Source organism: Pongo pygmaeus, chromosome 4 (genome assembly GCF_028885625.2).
Source record: "Pongo pygmaeus isolate AG05252 chromosome 4, NHGRI_mPonPyg2-v2.0_pri, whole genome shotgun sequence".
NCBI classification, from domain to species: domain Eukaryota; kingdom Metazoa; phylum Chordata; class Mammalia; order Primates; family Hominidae; genus Pongo; species Pongo pygmaeus.
Genome location: NC_072377.2, coordinates 90,421,088 through 90,447,702, shown reverse-complemented (window position 1 = coordinate 90,447,702; position 26,615 = coordinate 90,421,088). Strand labels below are relative to the sequence as shown.

At 40.2% G+C, this 26,615-nt stretch overlaps 1 non-coding gene across 1 annotated transcript; it reads left to right on the top strand.

The window, feature by feature from the left end:
* The first annotated feature begins 8,186 nt into the window (after window positions 1–8,186).
* LOC129037631 (U6 spliceosomal RNA) lies at window positions 8,187–8,293 on the top strand. The gene has a single exon (XR_008502873.1). It is a non-coding gene; the product is annotated as a U6 spliceosomal RNA (small nuclear RNA).
* Window positions 8,294–26,615: the final 18,322 nt, after the last annotated feature.

The following is a 26,615-nucleotide window of genomic DNA, read 5'->3' as shown; positions in this document are numbered from 1 at the left end:
AAAATATTCTTTAGAACTGAGAAGAATGTGTAATTCAGGGGGCTTGTTTACTATAGATGAAAATCTGATCACCTTCTTGGTTAAAATGTAGCAATATTCCCCTTCCTTTAGAATAAAGTTTAAAATTCTTCACCTAGGTAAATATAAACAAATATATATTCTTTGTCTTAGCCCCTAACTTAAAGCATTTTTCAAAACTCTGCCCCTTATATTTTTATGGCTAGCCCTTTCATTGCAAACTGTATGTATTAGTCCATTCTCATGCTGCTTATAAAGACATACCCGAGACTGGGTAATTTATAAAGGAAAGAGGTTTAATTGGCTCACAGTTTAGCATGGCTGGGAAGGCCTCAGGAAACTTACAATCCTGGCAGAAGGGGAAGCAAACACATCCATCTGGCTTCCTTGCTCCTTGAAGACAGCCTATTGTGGGACTTCGCCTTGAGATTGTGTGAGTCAATACTCCTTAATAAACTCCCTTTCATATATACATCTATCCTATTAGTTCTGTCCCTCTAGAGAACCCTGACTGATGCACAACCTTTATCCCAATCTTTTCCCAGTTGACTCATTGTTCTAGCCTCATTCAGTTTGTACCTATTTCAGGAAACATTTTCTGAACTACTTTCTCACAACCTAATCTGGATTCAGTAGGCATTTCTTTATGGAGCTCCAGTAGCATCTTGAGTTTAACTTAATTGTTGGGTTCAGCATGCATTACTGCTTGGAAAAGCAAGCTATCTTTTTCCTCTACTCTCACACCAATACAACAACAATCAACACATAAAACTTCAAAATATGTGACCCCAAAATATGTGGTGATTCCTCCCCACCAGCAAGCAAGCAATTCTGCGGCAGACACCAGCTGGGTGTCCTCCAATTCAATTGACACTGTCTACCTGGAGACAGAATTAGATCCCACAGGTTGAGCGCTCAATTCCACAAAACCTCCTCCTCGCTTCCCACCAGTTGCATGTCTAGGCCTCTAGAAAGTTTGACCAACTTGCTTCAAGTTGGGGTTCTCACAACGCCTTCTTTGGGTTTGATTAGTTAGTGCAGCTCACAGAATTCAGGGAAACGCATTTACTAGTTTATTATAAAGGGTCTTACAAAGGATACAGATAAAGAGATTCACTGGGTGAGGAATGGGGAAGAAGCATAGAGCTTCTATTCCTTCCCTGAGTGTGCCACCCTCCAGGAACCTCTCTGTGTTCAGCTACCCAGAAGCTCCTGAACCCTGTCCTCTCAGGCTTTTTAGGGAGACTTCACTGGACAGGCATGATTGAAGCATGGACAACCATGTTGAAATGTGATTGGTCAAAAGGGTATGATCTAAACATAATAAGGCCCGTCTGTTCAGATTCTTTTAGACCTTTCTGTGAAATATTCCTTCCTCCGGGGAACAAGTCAGGACCCTTTCTAGAATGAGGTTCTTGTAACCCACAACCAGCTTCGAATCCTGCCGTGGGCAGGTAAAAGAAGAGCAGGAAAAGACCAGAGAGGAAGATTCTGTTTACTGTAACAAGAGGTATGGGAGTTATGAACCCAAAGCCATGGAAGAAAACACATATACATATATTAGGTTATTATGTATCATCACTATAAATGTCCATTTGTGAATTTAAACTTCATTTGAACTCTTTAAAGGAAGAGCTTGTGTCCTAGTAGTTTTTATCTTTATAGTCTCTTTGTCTAGCATGCAATATGACCTGTGCTCAATGAATACATATATGGCTGTGGAATTGAACAGAAATATCAGTGGAAGTGTTGAAAATGCATAGATAAAATTAAACCTGAGAAAAGATTGAGTAACATAGAACATACTAGAGAAGGCACCCAGAAGCTCTGAAGAAGTTAATGAAAAAGTGCTTCAAATTAAGTGTTTATGCACCAACACACAATACGTAGAAATTAAGAGAATTTACGCCATTAACATCAACTGACAAACGTGATTTCATAGATGATCATCTTAATATGTGTTGTCTGCTGGGCCAAGGCATATGCATGTATTGGGACCATATATTTAAAATTTTTATTTTTTATGATACTAGACATATATGTATTTTTATATACAAATATGAGTATTTTATGCTCATGCAGAGCAAAAATATATACATATATAGGTATATATCCTGGGAGTTCTATATCCAGTAGAGGCCACTTTTTAGCATTTTCATATTTGTTTTACAAAAAAATTTTTCCTGTTATATATTGCTTTACATTTTTCCCGCCAAATAATCTAGAAGTACATGCTAAGTAATCAAGTAGAGGTTTTTTTAACTATACAGTTAACAGATAGCTTAACAACGGGGATACTGTCTAAGATATGTATTGCTAGGCGATTTCATCATTGTGCAACTATCACAGAGTTATTTACACTATTCTAGATGCTACAGCCTATTACACACCTAGGCTGTATGATATAGCTATTTCTTCTAGGCTAAAAACCTGTATATGTTACAGTACTGAATACTTTGGGCAACTATAACACAATGGTAAGTATTTGTGTATCTAAACATAAAAAATATATAGTAAAAATACAGTATTATAATCTTATGAGACCATTGCCCTATATGTAGTCTGTCATCGACCAAAATATCGTTACATGGTGCATGACTGTATATCATAAACATGTCTCTATGTCACTACATCTGCATGTATATAGCTAAAAATCTAAAGATTGAACCACTTGAACAAAAGCATTTATTTAATACAAAAGAGACAAGATGGGATATCCCTGTGGAATGATATTATAAGCAACCCTGTCAGACTGTATGTGAATGATTTTCTAAAATACATTGGAAAACAGGCACCAAGGCAAAATGTATTGGTAAAATGTTTATCTTCTGAAAGCATGTAACCTCGAATATTACCGTTTGAATTTGCTGTGGGCATGGGAATGGTCATCATGCAGAGCAGGGTTTTCAAACAGGCCTACAGAACAACCTACATCAGAAAATACAGTAAGCTTGCTAAAAATGCAACTTTCTGGCTCTACAACAAACTTCCTCAGTCAGAATCTTTGAGGAAAAAATAGAGCTGGCTTTTTGGGCATGCTCAGAAAGGCCCCATGCTGGGTTTAATGTCTTACTGTCACCATCGTGTAAAATTCTTCATGATTTTGATGTCACCATCAAAAATTCTTAATGCCTTTCAACATGGGGCTTTAATTTTGCACTATGCCCTGCTAATTGTATAGCTGGTTCTGAGAAAGAGCACTGAGAAATGCACATTTTAAACAATCACTCCACGTGTCTGCAGACCACACTGTGATACACACTAAAAACTGAAAATGATTGACTGAAGGTTAAAGAAGCAAAGAAATGTTACTCTTGGGTAGACTTCTTATAATCTAGGAAGACAGGACTATGAATGTGGAGGGAACAGAAACCATGGGAGACAGTGTAACCATGTCATCTTCGAGTTCATAAAAGCCAAGCAGTGAGAGACAGAGAAAAGCAAAATGCTATATTTTTTTGAAAGAACATTTCCGAAGTTCTGGGAGAGATAGAATTGTATCTTTGTTCAGAAGTTCTAAAGGGCATATGGTGAGGAATTAAAATCAGAGACTCCAAGTACTAATCCCCATATTATAAATGTAATGTAAGCTACTGACCAAATTTAGTAATCGGAAATTTTCATGTCTCTACAAGGTAATGAGATCAGACCTTCAAGGTTGAGAAGATGTAAGAATAGAAAAAATGGAGAGAATCTGAAGAAGTTTACAAAGACTTGAAACACTGGAAAACTCTTAAGACAAAACAAGGGCCTTTACATAAATAAAGCAGAATAGAGCTTTAAATGGAATCAAAATCCAGTACTGGGAAACTTGCACAAGAATCTGATGAGATTTAAAAAAAAAAAAAAAAAAACACCTCAGGAATGAAGCTTTCCCTGACCCAAACTAAGCCCGCAATCTTTCCATAAGAGAGAGCACTGAATACCAGCACTCACAGTGTGGATACTCAGTTTTGATCACTATCACCATTCTAGGGTAACAGCAACTATACAGACACAGTACCAAATACAGAGTAGGTGCTTTACAAATGTTAACTAAATTGTAATTCTATGTTTGTTCAAATACGAAAGTGCTACCTTAGGTTGCCTCAGATAAAAAACAAGAAAATGCATTGAGCTAGAGTATTCATAGTACCAAAAACATTCCAGGTGCTTCTCCAGTGAGTTCTCCTGGACACACATTAATCTCATCTGGCTCACCTCAGTAATTTGTTTGAACACCTGCATATGAGTTTTTAGTTTCAGCTTCACTCATTATTAACTGGTCTTAATCCCTATTAAGTAGACTTTCTTGGCTACGCTGCGGGTACATATGCTTGCTCAAAACAATCCACACACCTCAGGAAGTCTACAATTTACTACAAAAAATATGTTAAGCAACAAAGCAGAGAGCGTAGATTTATTCACATTCTGTTTTGCTCTTTTCTCCATCAAGGAAAATAATTTTCAAGCTGGCAAATCTAGAACAAACATCATTAGAAGGGAATTGAAGTACAAGATAGGTGCAGAGATAATAAGGGACTACTTTACAGCTTTAAATTAATTCAAGCCTTAGGGCCCAGATAAATTATAACCTAGGATATTTAAATGACTTGCAGATGTGATCAAGGCACTCCGGTTGTTAAACTCTAAGAAATTACAAAGAAAAAAGGAGGCCCCAAAAGTCTGGAGATGGGCAAATGTTATTCCCATTTCTTAAAGGTGGGTGTGTGTGTGTGAGGGGTTGAGGCAATGGGTTCTAGAAATTGTAAACTTAATGCTAACCCCTAACCAGATTATTGAACAGAGGTTAAGTAGTCTGTGAGTAGCTCTCTTGAAGGCAAGGACCCTCCCTGTCTGTGTCATTCAACACAGTATCCTCAGGGTCCTTAGCAGGGTGTGTCCTTAGCAGGCACTTAATAAATGCTTATAGAATATTAACTGCTTAGCAGGGAAAGTTGTATTTGAAATCAACATTTATTAACTGAGAAGTAAACTTAAACAAGTTGTTTGACTCTCTGGGCTTCAGTAGTATTGATTGTACTGGGTAAGATTTTCAAGGTTATTCTCTGGAAACAATTCTAATACCGCACCATCTTAAGTGACCAAGACTTACTTTTTGCTCACACTTCCTGTCCATGTGGGTAGACAGGGTGCTCTGTTCCGTGTCATCCTCACTCCAGAACCAAGGCTGACAGAGGAGCCAACCAAAGCATCACCAGTCGTTGAGGCAGAGAGAAAGACAAGACCCTACTTGGGGGAGGGCAGACCTACTTTTATTGCTTCCACCTGGAAGTGAGGCCGGCACCACACACATTTGATTGATCTAAGTAAATCACGTCGCCACGCCCACTTCAAGGGGAGGGGAAGTACAAACCACCTTGTACTCAGGAGGAAAACCTGAAATACCTGGCTAAAACTGTCAATGAATATCACAGTTATACTGTCTGAAAAATGAAAATTATAGTAGATATGTAGAGGTGTGAGTTTTCTTTGATCATACATTTTTACAAGAAATGTCATAACACTTTGTTTTTCTAAATCAATTGAAATCTATTGCTGAGGCCCACTGTACCCAGGGTGGCAAGAGCAGCATTTATTCTTCAAGGTTGCACCAATATCCAAAGAGTTTTCGGCCCGCCTTGAAAATAAAGAAATGTTTTCTACACTTTAATATATCATAGTCACAGCTGAAAAATAAATTGTGTAATCCTATGTGAGCCATTAGAAGGTAGAAGGTGGGCTTTTCTTGCTTTTTTTTTTTTTTTTTTTTGAGATGCAGTCTCGCTCTGTCGCCAGGCTGGAGTGTGGTGGTGCTAACTCGGCTCACTGCAACCCCCACCTCCCAGGTTCAAGCGATTCTCCTGCCTCAGGTGTGTGTCATCACGCCCAGCTAATTTTTGTATTTTTAGTAGAGACGGGGTTTCACCATGTCGGCTAGGCTGGTCTCGATCTCTTGACCTCAAGTGATCTGCCTGCCTCGGCCTCCCAAAGTGCTGGGATTACAGGCGTGAGCCACTGCACCTGGCCTTTTCTTGTTATTTCTACACTTAGCTTGGGCACAGTTTGGATGTGGTGTAATACCTTAGCCGAAGGTAAAAGCCTTGGCCAATTGTCTAGTCTCCATGATTGCACCTTGCAGCTGTCCCTTCTAAAGTCCTATCTTCTCCCTAGGTTGCTGCAGAGGAACATAATTCCCATCATCAGATACATACACACATTCTCCCATACATACAAGGAATATTTTATTCTCATGAGCTCTGTGTATTTCTGCCCACCTGCTCTGTACCTTCCACCACCTTCCAAAGATGAATCTCTCTCCCATATCACTGTGAAATGAACTGGCTTAATCCATTAAATGGACTTCTGTTTTCAAAAACAAAATGTTGGGGGAGGAGGTTGTGTTCAGACAACTTCTGCTTTAAGGCTTGTAACATCAACGCCCCTGAAGCAAGAACAACATGGGGTAAGTTCTCGGTAAAAGGGAGAAATACACTGGGAGTAAAATACAAGTTAGTGTCTCAACCAGTTATCTTTAATAATATTTCAAGGTAATATCTTTAATGATTAAATGAAAACAGAAGTAGAATCAAATACAGAAGCTGACAGAAAGTTTTCGAAAAAAGACAGTTTCTATTATAACTGTCAAATTATGTTTGATTAGCCATATTTCCATATTTAAAACAGTTACTCAACTGGCTATTTGAAGGACGAGATAGTCAATGTGTCTCTATTGACTGGAAAAATAAGCACTGAATTTGTAGAACAAAGAACACAGAACCTTACATCTGATTCTCCTCTTCCATTTTACAGATAAGCAATCACAAGACATGAAAATTTTCTGTAACAATCAGAAATTTTACATAGTTCCCTTTAATGCATATTACTATTCAATTATTTCTTGTTTTATACTTTTAATGTTATGAAAAATAAACCAATGAGGATCTATTTATTTATGATATGGTGAACTCTCATCAGAAATTATTTCTAACAACTTATAAGTTAAAAACTGTATCGGGCCTCCTTCTGTTTTATCTAAATATGTATTTGGAAATCACCTAAGCAGCAAAAATACCAAATAGTTTTATGTTACCCTTTAAGGGAAATATTTTGTGTGGGGCAGTACCTAAAAGAAAGCTTATTCTCAGGCAGATCTGTTTTAGGAAGGACTACCTTGGAAGTCAGAAAATTGATTCTTCTAGAATCACCCATGCCTGTGAGCCCTTGCATAAGACTGCAGTTGGAAAACCACAGTGCTATGTAATAAAATCTGGAGGGTTTTCTCTAATGAGAGCCCTGGGGTTTAAGTCCTCTGAGTTTGGCTTGAGCAGACACCTCTGAAGTTATTATGGATTAAGTTGAGAGACCATTTAGCAATATGCAGTACTCCCAATCACTTAGAAAAACTTAACTAAACTATTGGAAGGATTCCATCCTGTTTTTAAAATGTAGTATACTTATTAACTCAATAGAGAAACATGAAATCAAGATTGACTTCATTTTATTGTCAAACTGAAGGGTGACAAGCAATTTCAACCTTAGCAGTTTGAGGAAAAAGAACAAGTCTGTAAACCCCAAATCCTGACCAGAGCTTTCAACCCTGCATTTCATACCCACTGTCTGACAGTTGCTGAAAATGTTAACAACTCATCAAGTAAAATCAGCACCATTAAAAAGTGAGGAAAGCATTCATCTGATTCCTTTTTTACATGTTATTTTCTTTAAGTTAATTACAATGTGGTTTTGTTTTAGTCTGAGGGTTACTGTTGTTACTGATGTTAAATATAGTAAAAAGAAAAAAAAACAGATTTTTTCCCTCATATAAGTTTACCATTATCATTTCCCAGACTTGAAAATACTTTACCTTATGCTACTAATATAGAATCATTTTACTTTACCTTATGTTACTAATATAGACTCTTACTGTAAACCCAATTTCAACATATAATTCTATAAGTGTAGAATTGGAATAGCAAATTATATATGTTGCAGCATTGCTGGAAAAATTAAAAGTTGGAATACATACCTGGGAATTACTTAAATAAATTATATCTATACCATGCAAGAGTTAGTAACTGTCTTAAAACTGACATGAGTATAAATACTAATTTGGAAGATGCTTATAAATGTAAAAAGAAAACAGTATAGTAGGTATTATATGATCTCACTTATATTATTAAGATATTTCAGTGCTCACTTTGACAGCACATATACTAAAATTAGAATGATACAGAGAGGATTAGCATGGCACCTATGCAATGATGACATGCAAGTTTGTGAAGCATACAATATTTTAAAAACACAATGAAGTACAAAGACCAATGACACTATGAAGCAACCATGTAAACAAGTCTACAAAATAACCAGCTAACATCATCATGACAGGATCAAATTCACATGTAATAATATTAACCTTAAACGTAAATGGGCTAAATGCTCCAATTAAAAGACACAGAATTGCAAGCTAGATAAAGAACCAAGACCCATTGGTATGCTCTCTTCAAGAGACCCATCTAATGGGTCAAAGACACATTTAGGCTCAAAATAAAGGGATGGAGGACAACTTACCAAGCAAATGGAAAACAGAAAAAAGCAGGGGTTGCAATCCTAGTTCCTGACAAAACAGACTTTAAACCAACAAAGATCAAAAAACACAAAGGAGGGCACTACATAATGGTAAAGTGTTCGATTCAACAAGAAGAGCTAACTATCCTAAATATATATGCACCCAATACAGAAGCATCAAGATTTGTAAAGCAAATTCTTAGGGACCTACAGAGAGATTTAAACTCCCACACAATAATCGTGAGAGACTTTAACACCCCACTGTCAATATTAGACAGATCGTCAAGACAGAAAATTAACAAAGATATTCAGGACCTGACCTCAGCTCTGCATCAAGTGGACCTGATAGATATCTACAGAACTCTCCACCCCAAATCAACAGAATATACATTCTTCTCATTGCCATACAGCACTCACTCAAAAATTGATCACATACTTGGAAGTAAAACACTTCTCAGCAAATGCAGAAGAACTGAAATCATAACAGTCTCTCAGACCACAGCACAATCCAATTAAAACTCAAGTTTAAGAAATTCAGTCAAAACCACAAAACTACAAGGAAATTGATCAACCTACTCCTGAATGACTCCTGGGTAAATAATGAAATTAAGGCAGAAATCAAGAAGTTCTTTGAAACTAATTAGAACAAAGAGAAAATGTACCAGCATCTCTGGGATGTAGCTAAAGAGGTGTTCAGAGGGAAATCTATAGCACTAAATGCCCATATCAAAAAGCTAGAAAGATCTGAAGTTAACAACCAAACTTCACAACTAAAAGAACTAGAGAAACAAGAGCAAACAAACCTCAAAGCTAGCAGAAGACAAGAAATAACCAAGATCAGAGCAGACCTGGAGAATGTAGAGACACAAAAAAAACCTTCAAAACATCAACACATCCAGGAGCTGTTTTTTTTTTAAATTAATAAAAGAGATAATACTAGCTAGACTAATAAAGAAGAAAAGAGAGAAGAACTAAATAGACACAATTAGAAATGATAAGAGGGCTATCACCATTGACCCCACAGAAATACAACCAACCATCAGAGACTACTATAAACAGCTCTATACACATAAACTAGAAAATCTAAAAGAAATTAATAAATTCATGGACACATACACCCTTCCAAGACTGAAACAGGAAGAAGTAGAATTCCTGAATAAATCAATAACAAGTTCCGAAATTGAGGCAGTAAGAAATAGCCTACCAACTAAAAAAAGAAAAGCCCAGGACCAGATGGATTTACAGCTGAATTCTACCAGAGGTACAAAGAGGAGCTTGTACCATTTCTTCTGAAACTATTCCAAACAATTGAGAAGGAGGGACTTCTCCCTAACTCATTTTATGAGGCCAGCATCATCCTAATACCAAAACATGGAAGAGACAACAACAACAAAAAAGAAAATTTCAGGCCAATATCTCTGATGAACGTTGATGCAAAATTCCTCAATAAAATACAGGCAAACCAAATCCAGCAGCAGATGAAAAAGCTTGTCCACCAGGATCAAGTTGGCTTCATCCCTGGGATGCAAGGTTGGTTCAACATACACAAATCAATAATGTGATTCATCGCATAAATAGAACCAAAGACAAAAAATACATGATTATCTTAATAGATGCAGAAAAGGTCTTTGATAAACCCTTTGTATCATAATAAAAACTCTCAATAAACCAGGTATAAAAGCAACATACTTCAAAATAATAAGAGCCATATATGACAAACCCACAGCCTGGAAGCATTCCCCTTGAAAACTGGCACAAGACAAGCATGCCCTCTCACCACTTCTATTCAACATAGTACTGGAAGTTCTGGCCGGGGCAATCAGCTTCCAGCTGAGAAAAAAATAAAGGGTATTCAAATAGAAAGAGAGGAAGTCAAATTATCTTTATTTGCAGATGACATGATCCTGTATCTAGAAAACTGCATTGTCTCAGCCCAAAACCTTCTTAAGCTGATAAGCAACTTCAGCAAAGTCTCAGGATACAAAATCAATGTGCAAAAATCACTAGCATTGCTATGCATCAAAAACAGGCAAGCAGAAAGCCAAGTCACAAATGAACTTCCATTCACAATTGCCACAAAAAGAAGAAAATACCTAGAAATACAGCTAACAAGGGAAGTGAAGGATCTCTTTAAAGAGAACTACAAACCACTGTTCAAAAAAATCAGATCAGAAAGGACATAAACAAATGGAAAAACATTCCATTCTTAAGGATAGGAAGTATCAGTGTTGTACAAATGGCTCTACTGCCCAAAGTGATTTATAGATTCAATGTTATTCCCATTAAACTGCCATTGACATTCTTCACAGAATTAGAAAAGACTATTTAAAAATTCGTATGGAACCAAAAAAGAGCCCAAATAGCCAAGACAATCCTAAGCAAAAAGAACAAACTTGGAAGCATCACACTACCTGACTTAAAACTATAGGACAGGGCTACAGTAACCAAAACAGCATGGTACTGGTACAAAAACAGAAACATACACCAATAGAACAAAGTAGAAAACTCAGAAATAAGACTGCATACCTACAACCCTCTGATCTTTGACATATCTGATCAAAACAAGCAATGAAGAAAGGATTCCCTATTTAATAAATGGTGCTGGGAGAACTGGCTAGCCATGTGCAGAAAATTGAAACTAGACCCCTTCCTTACACCTTACACAAAAATTAACTCCAGATGGATTAAAGATTTGATTGTAAACCCCAAACTATAAAAACCCTAGAAGAAAATCTAGGTAATACCATTCAAGACATAGACATGGATAGATATTTCATGACAAAAACACTAAAAGCAATTGCAACAAATGCAAAAATTGATAAATGGGATCTAATTAAGCTAAAAATGCTTCTGCACAGCAAAAGAAACTATCAACAGAGTAAACAGACAATCTACAGAATGGGAGAAAATATTTGCAATCTATCCACCTGACAAATGTCTTATTTCCAGAGTCTATAAAAAATTAAATTTACATGAAAAAAAACAACCCCATTAAAAAGTGGGCAAAGGACATGAACAGACACTTCTCAAAAGAAGACATTCATGCACCCAAGAAACATGAAAAAAAAGTTCAACATCACTGATCATTAGTGAAATGTAAATCAAAACCACAATGAGATACCATCCCACACCAGTCAGAATGGCAATTATTAGAAAGTCCAGAAACAATAAATGCTGCGGAGGTTGCTGACAGAAAGGAATGCTTTTACACTGTTGGTGGGAGTGTAAATTAGTTCAACCATTGTGGAAGACAATGTGGTGATTTCTCAAACATCGAGAAGCAGAAATACAATTTGACCCAGCAATCCCATTAATGGGTATATACCTAAAGGAATATAAATCATTCTGTTATAAAGATACATGCATGCATATAACATGGAATCACCAAAATGCCCATCAATAATAGACTGGATAAAGAAAATGTTGTACATATACAACATGGAATACTACACGGCCATAAAAAGAACAAGATCATGTCCTTTGCGGGGACATGGATGGATCTGGAAGCTGTTATCCTCAGAAAACTAATGCAGGAACAGAAAAACAAACACCACATGTTCTCATAAGTGGGAGTTGTACAATGAGAACCTATGGTCACATTTGTTCTCATTTGTTCCCGGGGGAACAACACACACTGGGCCTGTCGGGGGTTGAGGGTGGAGGGAGGGAGAGCATCAGGAAGAATAGCTAATTAATGCTGGGTTTAATACCTAGGTGATGGGATGATCCCTGCAGCAAACCACCATGGCACATATTTACCTACATAAGAAACCTCCACATCCTGCACATGTACCCCTGAACTTAAAATAAAAGTTGAAGATAAAAAGTAAGATATTTTTATATGAATATTTGTTTTTAAATGCATAGATGATTTCTAGGTTACACTAGAAAGTGTTAAATTGTTGACAGTGGTTACTTCATGGGAGTGAGTTTCTTCTCACTCTTTACCTCACTTTATGGTTAAAATTTTAGATCAATATATATTTATTGCATAATAAAAATATTTTTGCCATTATTCTATCTTCTCGTGGTTCACATAAGGTATGAATATTGTTTAGAAATTCCAAATCAGGAAATATCCATCACAAGGTATCCACAACATAATAAAAATAAATAAGAAAATTGGAGTAGAAAGAAATTAGAGCAGAAAACAAATTAAAACTAAGGTTTTGTCCACAAAAAATTCTGCTAAACAGTTTTTTCCAGTTCTTAAAGATGGACTGATAGTTGTTAGATGGGCTGTTTTCTTATACAGTTTGCTCCACTTGTTAGAGGAGCTCTGTGCCTCCAAATGTCTGAAGGAAATGGGCAAATATGATCAGTTTTGAGAATTATGTAATATTATCCTGGTGCTATGACCTAAGAGTACTTTCTACTACCCTTGCTCTTCAATAGGACATTGTTTTTCATGGTTATCATCATATTTCTTCATGGAAAGGAAACTGTCTATGTAAGAGAAGGGCAAATCAAAGAATCATCGGTTGATCCCAAATCAATGAAGTTTTTCTTTAGATGTGTCGACCATAGAAAATGTTTAAAATAACCATTAAAAAAACTAATTTGCTTCTTGACATATTTTATCACATAAAAGGAGGTTTAGATAGTTGAAGATTTGTTAATCCTAAAATAATGCCAAAAATTACTTTAAAAATTTGTTGTACAGCCCTGAACTACAAGAAAATTTAGAAATGTGCTTTATGTAGAATCAAGAACATCTATAAAAGCAAGGAAATGTATGTTTCCCTGGTAAAATGCTGTACTACATTGTGGTCTTTATTTTCATTCCAAAATTTAGGCCTGTCTACCAAAAACTATAGATACTAGCAATTTCCTTTAGCAGTTTCAGAACCATCTTTTTTTCCATCATCTGGCCATATTAAAAAGTAATAGACACATCATATTAAATGTGTACAAAATCATGTAAAGTAAGGTGAAATGTGTAGGGTCTATCAAATGTTCATGTTTATAGGTTAGTCCTTCCTTGTTTTCATTTAATTTCCTAACAAAAACATTAAATCAAACATACTACATCAGCCATTTCTCCCATTTGATTTTGATTTCATACCATCGATTAATGTGTATGGCTCCTTGATGTTAATGAATATGTATTTAATTTTCCCTACTTCTATTCCCACTTTGTAAAACAATTTTTTTCCAGGGCTTACAGAAAGTGCCTAAAGCGAAAAGATTTCTTCAAAGCTCTGATTTTATTTTCCTTTTGCCAAATATGTGAAAAAATTTCCTCAAGTGCATTAGTGTATTCTACTGCATATATAGATATAGTCTATTAAAGTTCAAACACTACCCGAGCACCTTCATTTTTTGAAGTTTACATTGCAAAGAAGGGAGAAGAGTGGGAAAAAGGAGAAAAAGAGGAGGGAGAGAAATACTGAAATAGCATTAAAGAACTATGGCATATTTTTAATATTTCCATTTATCAATTATTACTTTAAAATGCAATATCTGTGCTAAAACTTCATTTGGAGATAACATAAAAGGTATAAATTTGAAGCTGAGGATATGAGATATGGACCATCCTTTTCGTCTTTCCTCTTCTCCCATCTTCTTCCTCACCCACCTCTCTACTCTGGTTTGCCAGAAATCCTGCTAAGCCTTATAAAAAATGGCTCATTTGTACTAGTTCTGAAGGTTCTGATATTGGAAGTGCCATGAAGCCTCCCAGAGTTCTCACCCATGGAGGAAATGTGTTCCTGTCTACATTTCTCCAGAACATTGCATGGACACATGAACACAATGCCCAACCAGGGATTTGGAGAAAGAAAAAGAGGCCAAAGGGGAGTCTACAAATATCTGAGTGAATCTGTGTCCCAGGTGCGTTGTGGTAGGACCATTTCTTAATACCCCATATTATACTAGTACTTCACTTATTGAAAATCCATAGAAAATTAATTATTAATCTATAACTTAATATTGTACAAATAAAATACCAATAAAATGTTTATATGAAAAACTGGGTTTAAAGTTCATTTGGAAAATAAAACATGCAAGAATGCAAAGGATATTTTGAAAAAAATTAGGAGTGAGAAAGAGAGAGGACAAAGAGGAAAAGAGAAGAAAAGAGAATTTGACTTGCCAAATACTAAGCCTATTATGAAGTTAAAGTAGTGTGGAACTAACAAAAAGTAAACAGCTGGATTAATGGAACAGATTAAAATTCTGTCAATAAAGCAAAAGATATAAGGGAATATAGTTACCACATAAGTGACACTTCATATCATGGAAAAATTAGTTATTCAATAAATGATGTTAGGACAAATAGATATACCTCCATGGGAAAATTTTTTATGACTATCCCCCTAATTTCCAATATGAAAAATAAATTTCAGGTGAAATTTGTATATAAAGAACTCAAAACCATAAAAGCAGTAAAAAATGTTATAGGGTAATTTAAAAAATAAATTTGGCATGGGGAGTACATTCTAAATATGTCACAAAGACTACAAGTCATAAAAATGTTAACATAGCAATAAAAATTAGAAAACGCAACATCAAAAAGACAACTACAATTTTAAAAAATATTGAAAAACTACTTGCAACACAGTTAAAATTTCTTATAGAAGGAGCTCCTTCGAATCAACAAGACCAACAACACAACAGAAAAATAAGCAGAAAAATGGACAGTTCATAGAAAAGAAATAAAACAATTTTTAAGTATTTGAAAATGTTTAATCTCTCTTATTTTAGGAGAAAGGCAACTCAAGCTAACTTAAAAATTCTAATGTTCATTTATCTAATCATCAAAGATCAAAAAGTTCGAAAACAAGGAAATAGAAAATTTTAGTTCTAGTGGTGCAAGTGTGAATTAGTACAATATTTAGGGAGTGACATTCAGCAACATTTATCCAAACTGAAAATCATTAGTGATAATGTGTATCATTAGTTAACTCCATTTACTTGCTAAATATGATTCCATTGCATGAATCCACAGTTTGTTTATCCATCACCAGTTGAAGGTCAATTCGATTGTTTCTATTTTTTGGATATTACAAGTATAGCTATCATAAATTATTATATAGCTTCTTATAAATTTATTTTTCTTGCACCAGTTATAAAATTATATATATACATATATATATATATATATATTTTTGAGATGGAGTCTCGCTCTGTCCCCCAGGCTGGAATGCAGTGGTGCAATCTTGGCTCACTGCATGCTCCCCCTCCCAGGTTCCCATCATGCTCCTGCCTCAGCCTCCCGAGTAGCTGGGACTACAGGTGCCCACCACCACACCTGCCTAATTTTTTGTATTTTTAGTAGAGACGGGGTTTCACCATGTTAGCCAGGATGGTCTCGATCTCCTGACGTGATCCGCCCGCCTCGGCCTCCCAAAGTGCTGGGATTACAGGCGTGAGTCAATGCGCCTGGCCAAAAATGATATATTTTTATAAATATAAATATAAAACGATATATTCTAGCAACAGTTATAAAATGATACTGTCACAATGATATTCGGTTGTGTGACATAAAAGGTTAATAACAATGTATGTGAATGGAGGGTCAGTTAAATAAATTTTGTCACACAAGGAAACACTATGCAGCTTTTAAAAATAACAAGGATATTTATGTATAACTCACATAGAAGACAAAAATTGTCATCATACAGAGGTAAACAGAAATGACTAGTTATGGATAATAGCAAGAAAGCAAAGTGAAGAATCTCTAATGTATTACTATTTGAGTAAACAGAGAAAAAGAAAGGAAATACATATACACATATACATACAGGTTTGTATGTGGTTACTATATGAAATTGGCAACAGTACTAGTTTCTGTAAAAGGAACAGGTGGCTGAGGACTAGGATGAGAGACCTATTTTTTTCTCTCTACCTTTTGTACCTTTCTTTTGTACCTTTCACATTTGCTACTATGAGAATATTCTACATTTCAGAAATTTTTCATTAATTAATTAATGTTTAAGAGAAAGAAAATGAATTCTAAAGAGATGAATTTGTGTCTTACTGCCAAATATCAGATACGAATATGGAGACAGGACAGAGGCTTTGTGCAAAATTAATTCTACATTCGGAACTCATTTCTCCTCAGAGAAACAGTGGTTGAATACAAATCCACATAGGTATTTGTTGGCAAAAGACTTTTTTTCCCTATGATTTTCTTGTATTCCTCTCAGAGCTCTTGTTTGTTTAGAAGCCTTCAGAAATGGAAGGCAGAATGCTTAGGGGAAGATCTAAATGTACCTCTGCTGAAGAAAGTTCCTACTTGGGTAAGCAATCATTAATGGGAGATTTGCGAGTATGCAGTAATTTTCAAGGCTGGGAATTCCAAAGGTGAAAGTGTATCTTTGTAATTGAGAAGCGCATGTAAACCCCAAGCATGTGTCATGTAATCTTAGTGATCATAAATGCATCTTCATCAGAGCAGCCTCCTTCCTTGAGAGTGGCATTATCCTTCCTATTAACAGAGTTCTGATTTTTCCTCATATCACACATAAGAGCCTTCATACTGAATTACACGAGAGGAGAGGATGAAATTGGGAATGCTAACAAGTAGAGCCAGGTTTGACTTACGTCCTTTCTCCACTTTCTGGAGATTTAATGTCTTGGAGCATCTGTGAAAGCTGGTGACAGCAGGCTCTTCCTGGCAGTGTTATAATCCAGTTCACTTTATTGGGAGGGTCTAACATGGGAAGGGCCTAAGGTAGAAACTGAGTAACAACAGTAGGTTGTAATTTATTCTTCCCTCAGTATACTGGGGATATATAAATTTAAGGGCCTAGTGGATGTAGAGCAGTGGGGAATTCATACACAGAATGGTACTTTCAACCTAATAGGGATACAGCTCTCAGATATTTTATGTGTTCTGGGTTCCACACAGCTTGGTACATCCATATAGTATCCTTTGGGCCGTGTGTGTGTGTGTGTGTGTGTGTAAACGAAATGTTGCAATAGGTTGCTCAGCTATGTCTGCTCCCTGCATTGTTTGCCTCTGGGAAAAGAAAAAGTTGTATCTTCTGACATAGCTGTTTTCCCCTGGGGTATCAGGATCAGGCCTAGGCAGCAGCTTAAAGTAAGCCTGTTGGCTTTCAGATCCTTTCATGTCTATTTTTGCACCTCACACTATGTAAGTTCCCTAGGCCTGATCTTCAGATCCATGGGTTGAATTTCTCCCAGTTCTCTTCTTCCTTTCTTTCTGGTTCCTTCTGTGTCTCCCATCAAATTTAACAGCCTTGCTCTCCATCATTTCAATTTCAGATTTTTCAGAAAAAAAAACAAACACAAAAACGCATACTCTAACATGTAGCTAAAATTCGAATATATGTGCTAATGTTACACCTTCTTGTACAACATATTTACATTTAAAGAGGGTTGTCTGGAGATTTAATGATTTAACCCAAAGGGATGAAAGTGTCTCACATTTGTATAGCACTCGGTAGATTACTTCAAAGGGCTTTTCACAAACAACATTCTTATGAATCTAAGTCACCCTGAGGCAGAGAGGGTAGGCATTTCAATTTACTTGCATATTGGTGATAACTTGAGGCTCTGAGAAGTTTGGAGCTGCCCCGGAGTCACACAGTATCCAGCAAGATATGGACTGAGGTCCCTGACTCCTACTTCAGCGTTCTTTCTACTATATCAGACACATCCAGAAATAGCTATAAGCAATGAATATATATGTGATCATGGCACATAAGTGCCCAGTGGCTCCATCTGCTCATAGGGCCTGTAATATTCAAGGAACAAAACTGTAAATGGGGATGAAGTTTCTATTAAAAATGTAGATTTTTTAAGATTCTGTTAAAAATGCAGATTTCTGGGCCATCATTCATTTACTAAATCAGTAACAGAATCTCTGATGCACATGACATTTTGAAAAACCTTAGATGATTCCTTCTTCCTAGTACAGATGTATGTCTTTTCTATCCTAAAATTCTCCAGTGTTTACCATGAAGTCACACAGATGTCTTTAATTTATTTGGCATGTCACGAAAAGCCTTCTACAGTATCGTCCTAGCCAGCATTCTTCATTCAGTGTTTTAACTGCTCTTTTTCACTTTGATACCTGCATATATTCTGCAGTTTATTCCCTCAGGGCTTTACCAAACATGAATTGCCATAACTTTCATTGCCTACTGCTCCATGCAACTTTTCTTGACCAGCTGGGATTTCTTCTTCTTCCTCTGAACTCACAGCATCCTTTTCAGTGTTAGCTCTGACTTTTGACAAATGCATATAGTCATGTAGCCAGGATCGAGATATATTACAGTTTCATCTTTCGGAAATTCTCTTGCACTCTTTGTAAGAAATCTTTCCTCCCTACTCCCAAACCCAGATGATGAGTTCTCTGTACCTATAGTTTTGCCTGTTCAGGATGTCATGTAAATGGAGTCATACAGTGTGTAGTCTCTTGAGTCTGGTTTCATACACTTGGCAAAATGCATTTGATTTTCATGCCTATTATATTGTGTATCACTAGTTAATTCCATTTTCTTGCTGAATATAATTCCATTGTGTAAATGTACAATCTGTTTATCCATTCACCAGTCGAAGGGCATTTAGATGGCTTCTACTTTTTAGATAAGTATAGCCATCATAAACATGTATATACAGTTTTTTTGTATAAACATGTTAATATTTTTATTGAGTAAATATCTCAGAGTAGAATTTATAATTGTATGATAAGTTTAACTTTATAAGAAATGCCAAATTATTTTTCACCACTGTTTTGTATTCATAGTAGCAGTATGTGAGAGTTACAGTTGCTCTACATCCTTGCAAGCATTTGGTATTGTCAATTTTTTTTTTCTTTTTTCATTATAGGCTTTCTGATAGATGTGTAATAGTATCTTATTGTGGTTTTAATTTGCATTTTCTTAGTGAATAATTAATGATGTTGAATATCTTTTCATGTCCTTATTTTCCATCCATATGTCTTATTGCTCTAGTGCCTGTCCAAATCTTTGCCCATACTTTTTGTTTTTAATTGGGTGGTTTATTTTCTCATTATTTAGTTTCGAGGATAGTTGAAATATTTTGGATACATGTCCTTTATTAGACACATGTTTCACAAATATTTTCCAAGTCTCTAGCTTGCCTTTTCCTTATTTTTAAGTTTCTTCCAAAGAGAAGAAGTTTTAAAATTTTGATGATGTTACTTTTATCAATGAACTGTACATTTCGTATCATATATAAGAAATCCTTACCAAATCCAAGGCCACACAGATTTTCTCCTTTGATTTCTTCTATAAATTTTACAGTTTTTGGTTTTGCATTCGGATCCCTGTCCCATTATGAGTTAATTTTGTGTATGAATCATGATTACTTTTGTTGTAATAACTAGCCTTTCTTCACTGTAGTTATTTCTTCATTATGACTTTTTTGACCACGTATATATGGCATAGGATGATCTCTTCTGTTCTATTGATCTATGTGATAATAGATATTGTTCTGTTGATCTATGGGTTTTTGGTTTTTGAGGTTTTTTTTTTTTTTTTTTGGTGAGGGGGCAGAGTTTTGTTCTGTCACTCAGGCTGGAGTGCAATGGGGTGATCATGGCTCACTGCAAACCCTGCCTCCTGGGCTCAAGCCATACTCCCACCTCAGCCTCCCAAGTAGCTGGGACTATAGGTGTGTACCAACATATCTGGCTAATTTTTTATTTTGTGTAGAGACAGATTCTCACTATGTTGTTCAGGCTGGTCTTGAGCTCCTAAACTCTGGCTGTCCACCAGCCTTGGCCTCCCAAAGTGCTGAGATTACAGGTGTGAGCCACTGTTCCTAGTCTGATAACTTAAGAAAAAAATAACACTTTATGGCTTTGCAAAAAAAAATCACTTTCTGCTTTATATCAAAATTACCTAATATAACTGTCTTGGACTCTTCTGCTAAACTGTGAACTTAGGGAAGGCTGTAGGTCTATATTTGCATCTTCTGATTACTTAGTTCAAAGTGTTGCACAGAGAAGATGATCAAGATGGGAAAAATGCATGGTTTTAAATCACATTCTTGTTTGCATAATTACCATCATAGTTTTGTTTGCTGGAGGACAAGCTTAAGTTGGCAGACTGAACAGAAGTAAAAGTAATAATGCTCTTCCCTTTTATTCTTGCAAGGATACACATATCTTTGCATGAAATAAATATAGCCCAATTTATTAGAAATTACACCGGAAGTCCTCTCCCTCTCCCTCTCCCTCTCCCTCTCCCTCTCCCTCTCCCTCTCCCTCTCCCTCTCCCTCTCCCTCTCCCTCTCCCTCTCCCTCTCCCTCTCCCTCTCCCTCTCCCTCTCCCTCTCCCTCTCCCTCTCCCTCTCCCTCTCCCTCTCCCTCTCCCTCTCCCTCTCCCTCTCCCTCTCCCTCTCCCTCTCCCTCTCCCTCTCCCTCGTCTCCCGCTGTTACCGAAGCTGGACTGTACTGCCATGATCCGGCTCGCTGCAACCTCCCTGCCTCGGGCTCCGGTGACTCTCCTGCCTCGGCCTGCCGAGTGCCTGGGATTGCAGGCGCGCGCCGCCACGCCTGAATGGTTTTTGTATTTTTGGTGGAGACGGGGTTTCGCCGTGTTGACCGGGCTGGTCTCCAGCTCCTGGCCTCGAGTGATCTGCCTGCCTCGGCCTCCCGAGGTGCTGGGATTGTGGACGGAGTCTCGCTAACTCAATGCTCAATGATGCTCAGGCTGGAGTGCAGTGGTGTGATCTCGGCTCGCTGCAACCTCCACCTACCAGCCTCCTGCCTTGGCCTCTTAAAGTGCTAAGATTACAGCCTCTGCCCCGCCGCCACCCCGTCTAGAAAGTGAGGAGCATCTCTGCCTGGCCGCCCATCGTCTGGGATGTGAGGAACCCCTCTGCCCGGCCGCCCTATCTGGGAAGTGAGGAGCACCTCTGCCCGGCCGCCCATCGTCTGGGATGTGAGGAGCGCCTCTGCCCGGCTGCCACCCCGTCTGGGAGGAAGGGAGGAGCGCCTCTGCCCGGCTGCCCCGTCTGGGAGATGAGGAGCACCTCTGCCCGGCCGCCCCGTCTGGGAGGTGAGGAGCGCCTCTGCCTGGCCACCCCTTCTGGGAGGTGAGGAGCGCCTCTGCCCGGCCGCCACCCCGTCTGGGAGGAAGTGAGGAGCGCCTCTGCCCGGCCGCCCCGTCTGGGAGGTGAGGAGTGCCTCTGCCCGGCCGCCACCCCGTCTGGGAGGAAGTGAGGAGCACCTCTACCCGGCTGCCCCGTCTGGGAGATGAGGAGCACCTCTGCCCGGCCGCCCCGTCTGGGAGGTGAGGAGCGCCTCTGCCTGGCCGCCACCCCGTCTGGGAGGAAGTGAGGAGCGCCTCTGCCCGGTTGCCCCATCTGGGAGGTGAGGAGCGCCTCTGCCTGGCCGCCACCCTGTCTGGGAAGTGAGGAGCACCTCTGCCCGGCTGCCACCCCATATGGGAAGTGAGGAGCGCCTCTGCCCAGCCGCCCCTTCTGGGAGGTGAGGAGCGCCTCTGCCCAGCCGCCCCGTCTGGGAGGTGAGGAGCGCCTCTGCCCGGCCGCCCCGTCTGGGAGGTGAGGAGCGCCTCTGCCTGGCCGCCACCCCGTCTGGGAGGAAGTGAGGAGCACCTCTGCCCAGCTGCCACATCTGGGAAGTGAGGAGCGCCTCTGCCTGGCTGCCACCCCCTATGGGAAGTGAGGAGCGCCTCTGCCCGGCCGCCCACTCTGGGAAGTGAGGAGCGCCTCTGCCTGGCCGCCCACTCTGGGAGGTGAGGAGCGCCTCTGCCTGGCCACTCCCTCTGGGAAGGGAGGAGCGCCTCTGCCCGGCCACCCCGTCTGGGAGGTGAGGAGCGCCTCTGCCCGGCCGCCACCCCGTCTGGGAGGAAGTGAGGAGCACCTCTGCCCGGCCGCCCCGTCTGGGAAGTGAGGAGCGCCTCTGCCCGGCCGCCACCCCATCTGGGAGGAAGTGAGGAGCGCCTCTGCCCGGCTGCCCCATCTGGGAAGTGAGGAGCGCCTCTGCCCGGCTGCCACCCCGTATGGGAAGTGAGGAGCGCCTCTGTCCGGCCGCCCCATCTGGGAGGTGAGGAGTGCCTCTGCCCGGCCGTCACCCCGTCTGGGGGGAAGTGAGGAGCACCTCTGTCCGGCCGCCCCGTCTGGGAGATGAGGAGCACCTCTGCCCGGCCACCCCGTCTGGGAGGTGAGGAGTGCCTCTGCCCAGCCGCCACCCCGTCTGGGAGGAAGTGAGGAGCACCTCTGCCCGGCCGCCCCCTCTGGGAAGTGAGGAGCGCCTCTGCCTGGCCGCCACCCCGTCTGGGGGGAAGTGAGGAGCGCCTCTGCCTGGCTGCCCCATCTGGGAAGGGAGGAGCGCCTCTGCCCAGCCGCCACACCGTCTGGGAAGTGAGGAGCGCCTCTGCCTGGCCACCCCGTCTAGGAGGTGAGGAGCGCCTCTGCCCGGCCGCCCAGTCTGGGAAGTGAGGAGCGCCTCTGCCCGGCCGCCCAGTCTGGGAAGTGAGGAGCGCCTCTGCCTGGCCGCCACCCCGTCTGGGAGGAAGTGAGAAGCACCTCTGCCCAGCTGCCCCATCTGGGAAGTGAGGAGCGCCTCTGCCCGGCTGCCACCCCGTATGGGAAGTGAGGAGCGCCTCTGTCTGGCCGCCCCGTCTGGGAGGTGAGGAGTGCCTCTGCCCGGCCGTCACCCCGTCTGGGGGGAAGTGAGGAGCACCTCTGCCCGGCCGCCCCGTCTGGGAGATGAGGAGCACCTCTGCCCGGCCGCCCCGTCTGGGAGGTGAGGAGTGCCTCTGCCCAGCCGCCACCCCGTCTGGGAGGAAGTGAGGAGCACCTCTGCCCGGCCGCCCCCTCTGGGAAGTGAGGAGCGCCTCTGCCTGGCCGCCACCCCGTCTGGGAGGAAGTGAGGAGCGCCTCTGCCTGGCTGCCCCATCTGGGAAGGGAGGAGCGCCTCTGCCCAGCCGCCACACCGTCTGGGAAGTGAGGAGCGCCTCTGCCTGGCCACCCCGTCTAGGAGGTGAGGAGCGCCTCTGCCTGGCCGCCCAGTCTGGGAAGTGAGGAGCGCCTCTGCCCGGCCGCCCAGTCTGGGAAGTGAGGAGCGCCTCTGCCCGGCCGCCCAGTCTGGGAAGTGAGGAGCGCCTCTGCCCGGCCGCCCTGTCTGGGAGGTGAGGAGCGCCTCTGCCCGGCCGCCACCCCGTCTGGGAGGAAGTGAGGAGCGTCTCTGCCCGGCCGCCCCATCTGGGAAGTGAGGAGCGCCTCTGCCCGGCCGCCCGGTCTGGGAAGTGAGGAGCGCCTCTGCCCGGCCGCCCCCTCTGGGAAGTGAGGAGCGCCTCTGCCCGGCCGCCCCATCTGGGAGGTGAGGAGCGCCTCTGCCCGGCCGCCCTGTCTGGGAGGTGTACCCAACAGCTCCGAAGAGACAGCGACCATCGGGAGCCGGCCATGAGGACGATGGCGGTTTTGTTGAAAGGAAGGGGGGGGGAAGTGTGGGGAAAGGAAGGAGAGATCAGATTGTTGCTGTGTCTGTGTAGAAAGGGGTGGGCATAGGAGATTCCATTTTGTTCTGACTAGGAGAAATTCTTCTGCCTTGGGATGCTGTTGATCTATGGCCTTTCCCCCAGCCCCATGCTCTCTGAAACATATGCTGTGTCAACTCAGGGTTAAATGGATTAAGGGCGGTGCAAGATGTACTTTGTTAAACAGATGCTTGAAGGCAGCATGCTCTTTAAGAGTCATCACCACTCCCTAATCTCCAGTACCCAGGGGCACAAACACTGCAGAAGGCCGCAGGGTCCTCTGCCTAGGAAAACCAGAGACCTTTGTTCATGTGTTTATCTCCTGACCTTCTCTCCACTATTATCCTATGACCCTCCCATATCCCCCTCTCCGAGAAACACCCAAGAATCATCAATAAATACTTCATAAATTTAAAAAAAAAAAAAAAAAATTTACTCATTTATTCATAACAGCATGAACTCACAGGTATTTATTTTATTCTTCGGATTATAATTCAATAATATTTTAGTTATTCTGTTGCTTAACTTGTTTAAGATTTGGCCACTGGGAGCTGTTTTCATTGGTTCTTGTGCTCTTCTAATATAACCCCATAAATGTTCTAACACAACCTCATCAATACTTTTGTTTGTTTTGTGTTTACCACATTCTTATTTTCCAATGCTCCAAGATGGCTATAGGCTCTTTCTATATTTCCTGCACAGGTCTAGAAACTTTATTTCTTCATAAGTATTGCCACACCTTTTTTTTTTTTTTAACATAATCAGATTGCAGTTTTATTAATCATCTTTAGTCTAGATTGCCTTTTGTTTATTTATAATTCTATTATTGTTTTAATATTTTATGTTGTTTGTTTTTATTTACTAATTGCTGGATTTCAACACAAAGATTTATAGATTTTTAGAAAATATGGATATTAATTTTCAAATAAATATAGTCAGATTCAGTTTTTAAATTTTTGACCTTTAATTTTATTTCAACAAGGTCAAGATTATGCTCAATTTATTAACTTGTGGAGTTGTAACTGATATTTATTTGTAGCTGCACTGGGAAATTTTTGTAAATGTGTTCTACATATTGAAAAGCATTTTCCATTTGGTTTTTGGTAGTTGCAGGTTACAATGATCACAGTTGTTAAGTTTGTTTTGCAAATTCTATAGCTTTTTTTTTTTTCGACAGAGTCTCGCTGTCCACCAGGCTGGAGTGCGGTGGTGCCATGTCGGCTCACTGCAACCTCCACCCCCAGGGTTCAAGCAATTCTCCTGTCTCAGCCTCCCCAGTAGCTGGGATTACAGGTGCCCTCAACCACGCTCGGCTAATTTTCTGTATTTTTAGTAGAGACGGGGTTTCACCATATTGGTCAGGCTGGTCTCGAACTCCCGACCCCAGGTGATCCACCCGCCTTGGCCTCCCAAAGTGCTGGGATTACAGGCGTGAGCCACCGCGCCCAGCCAAATTATATAGCATTCCTAACTTTGTTCTCTGCACTATTGGTTTCGATTAAAATGCTGTTACATTAAAAAAAAAAAAACAAAACCAACATCTCCTATCATGATTGCATACTTTTCAGTTTTACCATCTAAGTCTGAGTCTTGGCTCTCTATGTGTCAGTGACATGTGGTTAGGTGCATAAAGTTCATTACTGTAATATTGTAATATTTTCCTATGAAATTTCTTTTCATTAACTATAAAACGTTCTTCTTTGATCCTATCAATACACTGGATATTAACATTGCTACCCTAGGTTTCTTTTGTTTAGTATTTGTCTGGATTGCCTGTTCCCATAAATTGACTTTTAATCACTTAAAAAAAAAAAAAAAAAAAAGAAAGAAATTACACCGGAAGTGTTTTATTCATTGCTGCAAAAGCCAAATTTCAGAGCCACCAGATTCACGTAGCCTCATCTTTTGCTGGAGGGAATAAAACAGAGTTTGCTGGAAGAAACTCATGAAGATTATTTAGAGCTATGGAATACTTTCAAGTGAAAGCGAACCCATTCTGTAAATAGAGATACATAACATAAAAATGTTAGATGGGTAACGGTTCTTGTTTTATGTGTGTATGTATGGGTTATTAATAGTAGTGGTAAGCATTTGGGGCATTTAGTTTTCATATTCTGAAACTGTTTAGAAGGTAAGACAAGTGCTGCCTTTGCTGTCAGTGTCATCTGAACAGCGAGCCTTAATTTCTAGTACAGCATTGTCATCTGATCAAAGCTAATTTAATCACACGTAGCAGGTTAAAGAGCAAGTGACATTTTCAGGAATGAGGGGAGACTAACTATATCAAATAAATTCTGTATTTTTTGTCTGCTGGGACAGATGTTAGATTGTGCTGGCATCTGTACAAATGCACAAATAGTTCCAGCTATGGTTGTTAATTTACAGAAGAATTTCTATTACCCAGTGCCTCAATATGAGAAATCTTATTATCACTCTTGTTCTCATATACCTTTGTCAACATTTGCTGAGACATACGCAGGAAGATTGTCTTCTGAGAAAAGGTCACCTCATGCCGATGAATAGTGTACTGACATCGTAAAGATGATTTAGAGTGTCCAGACATCACCAAACCAACTGTCAGTTTCAGGCAAGGAATTTAAGCAAGTTTAA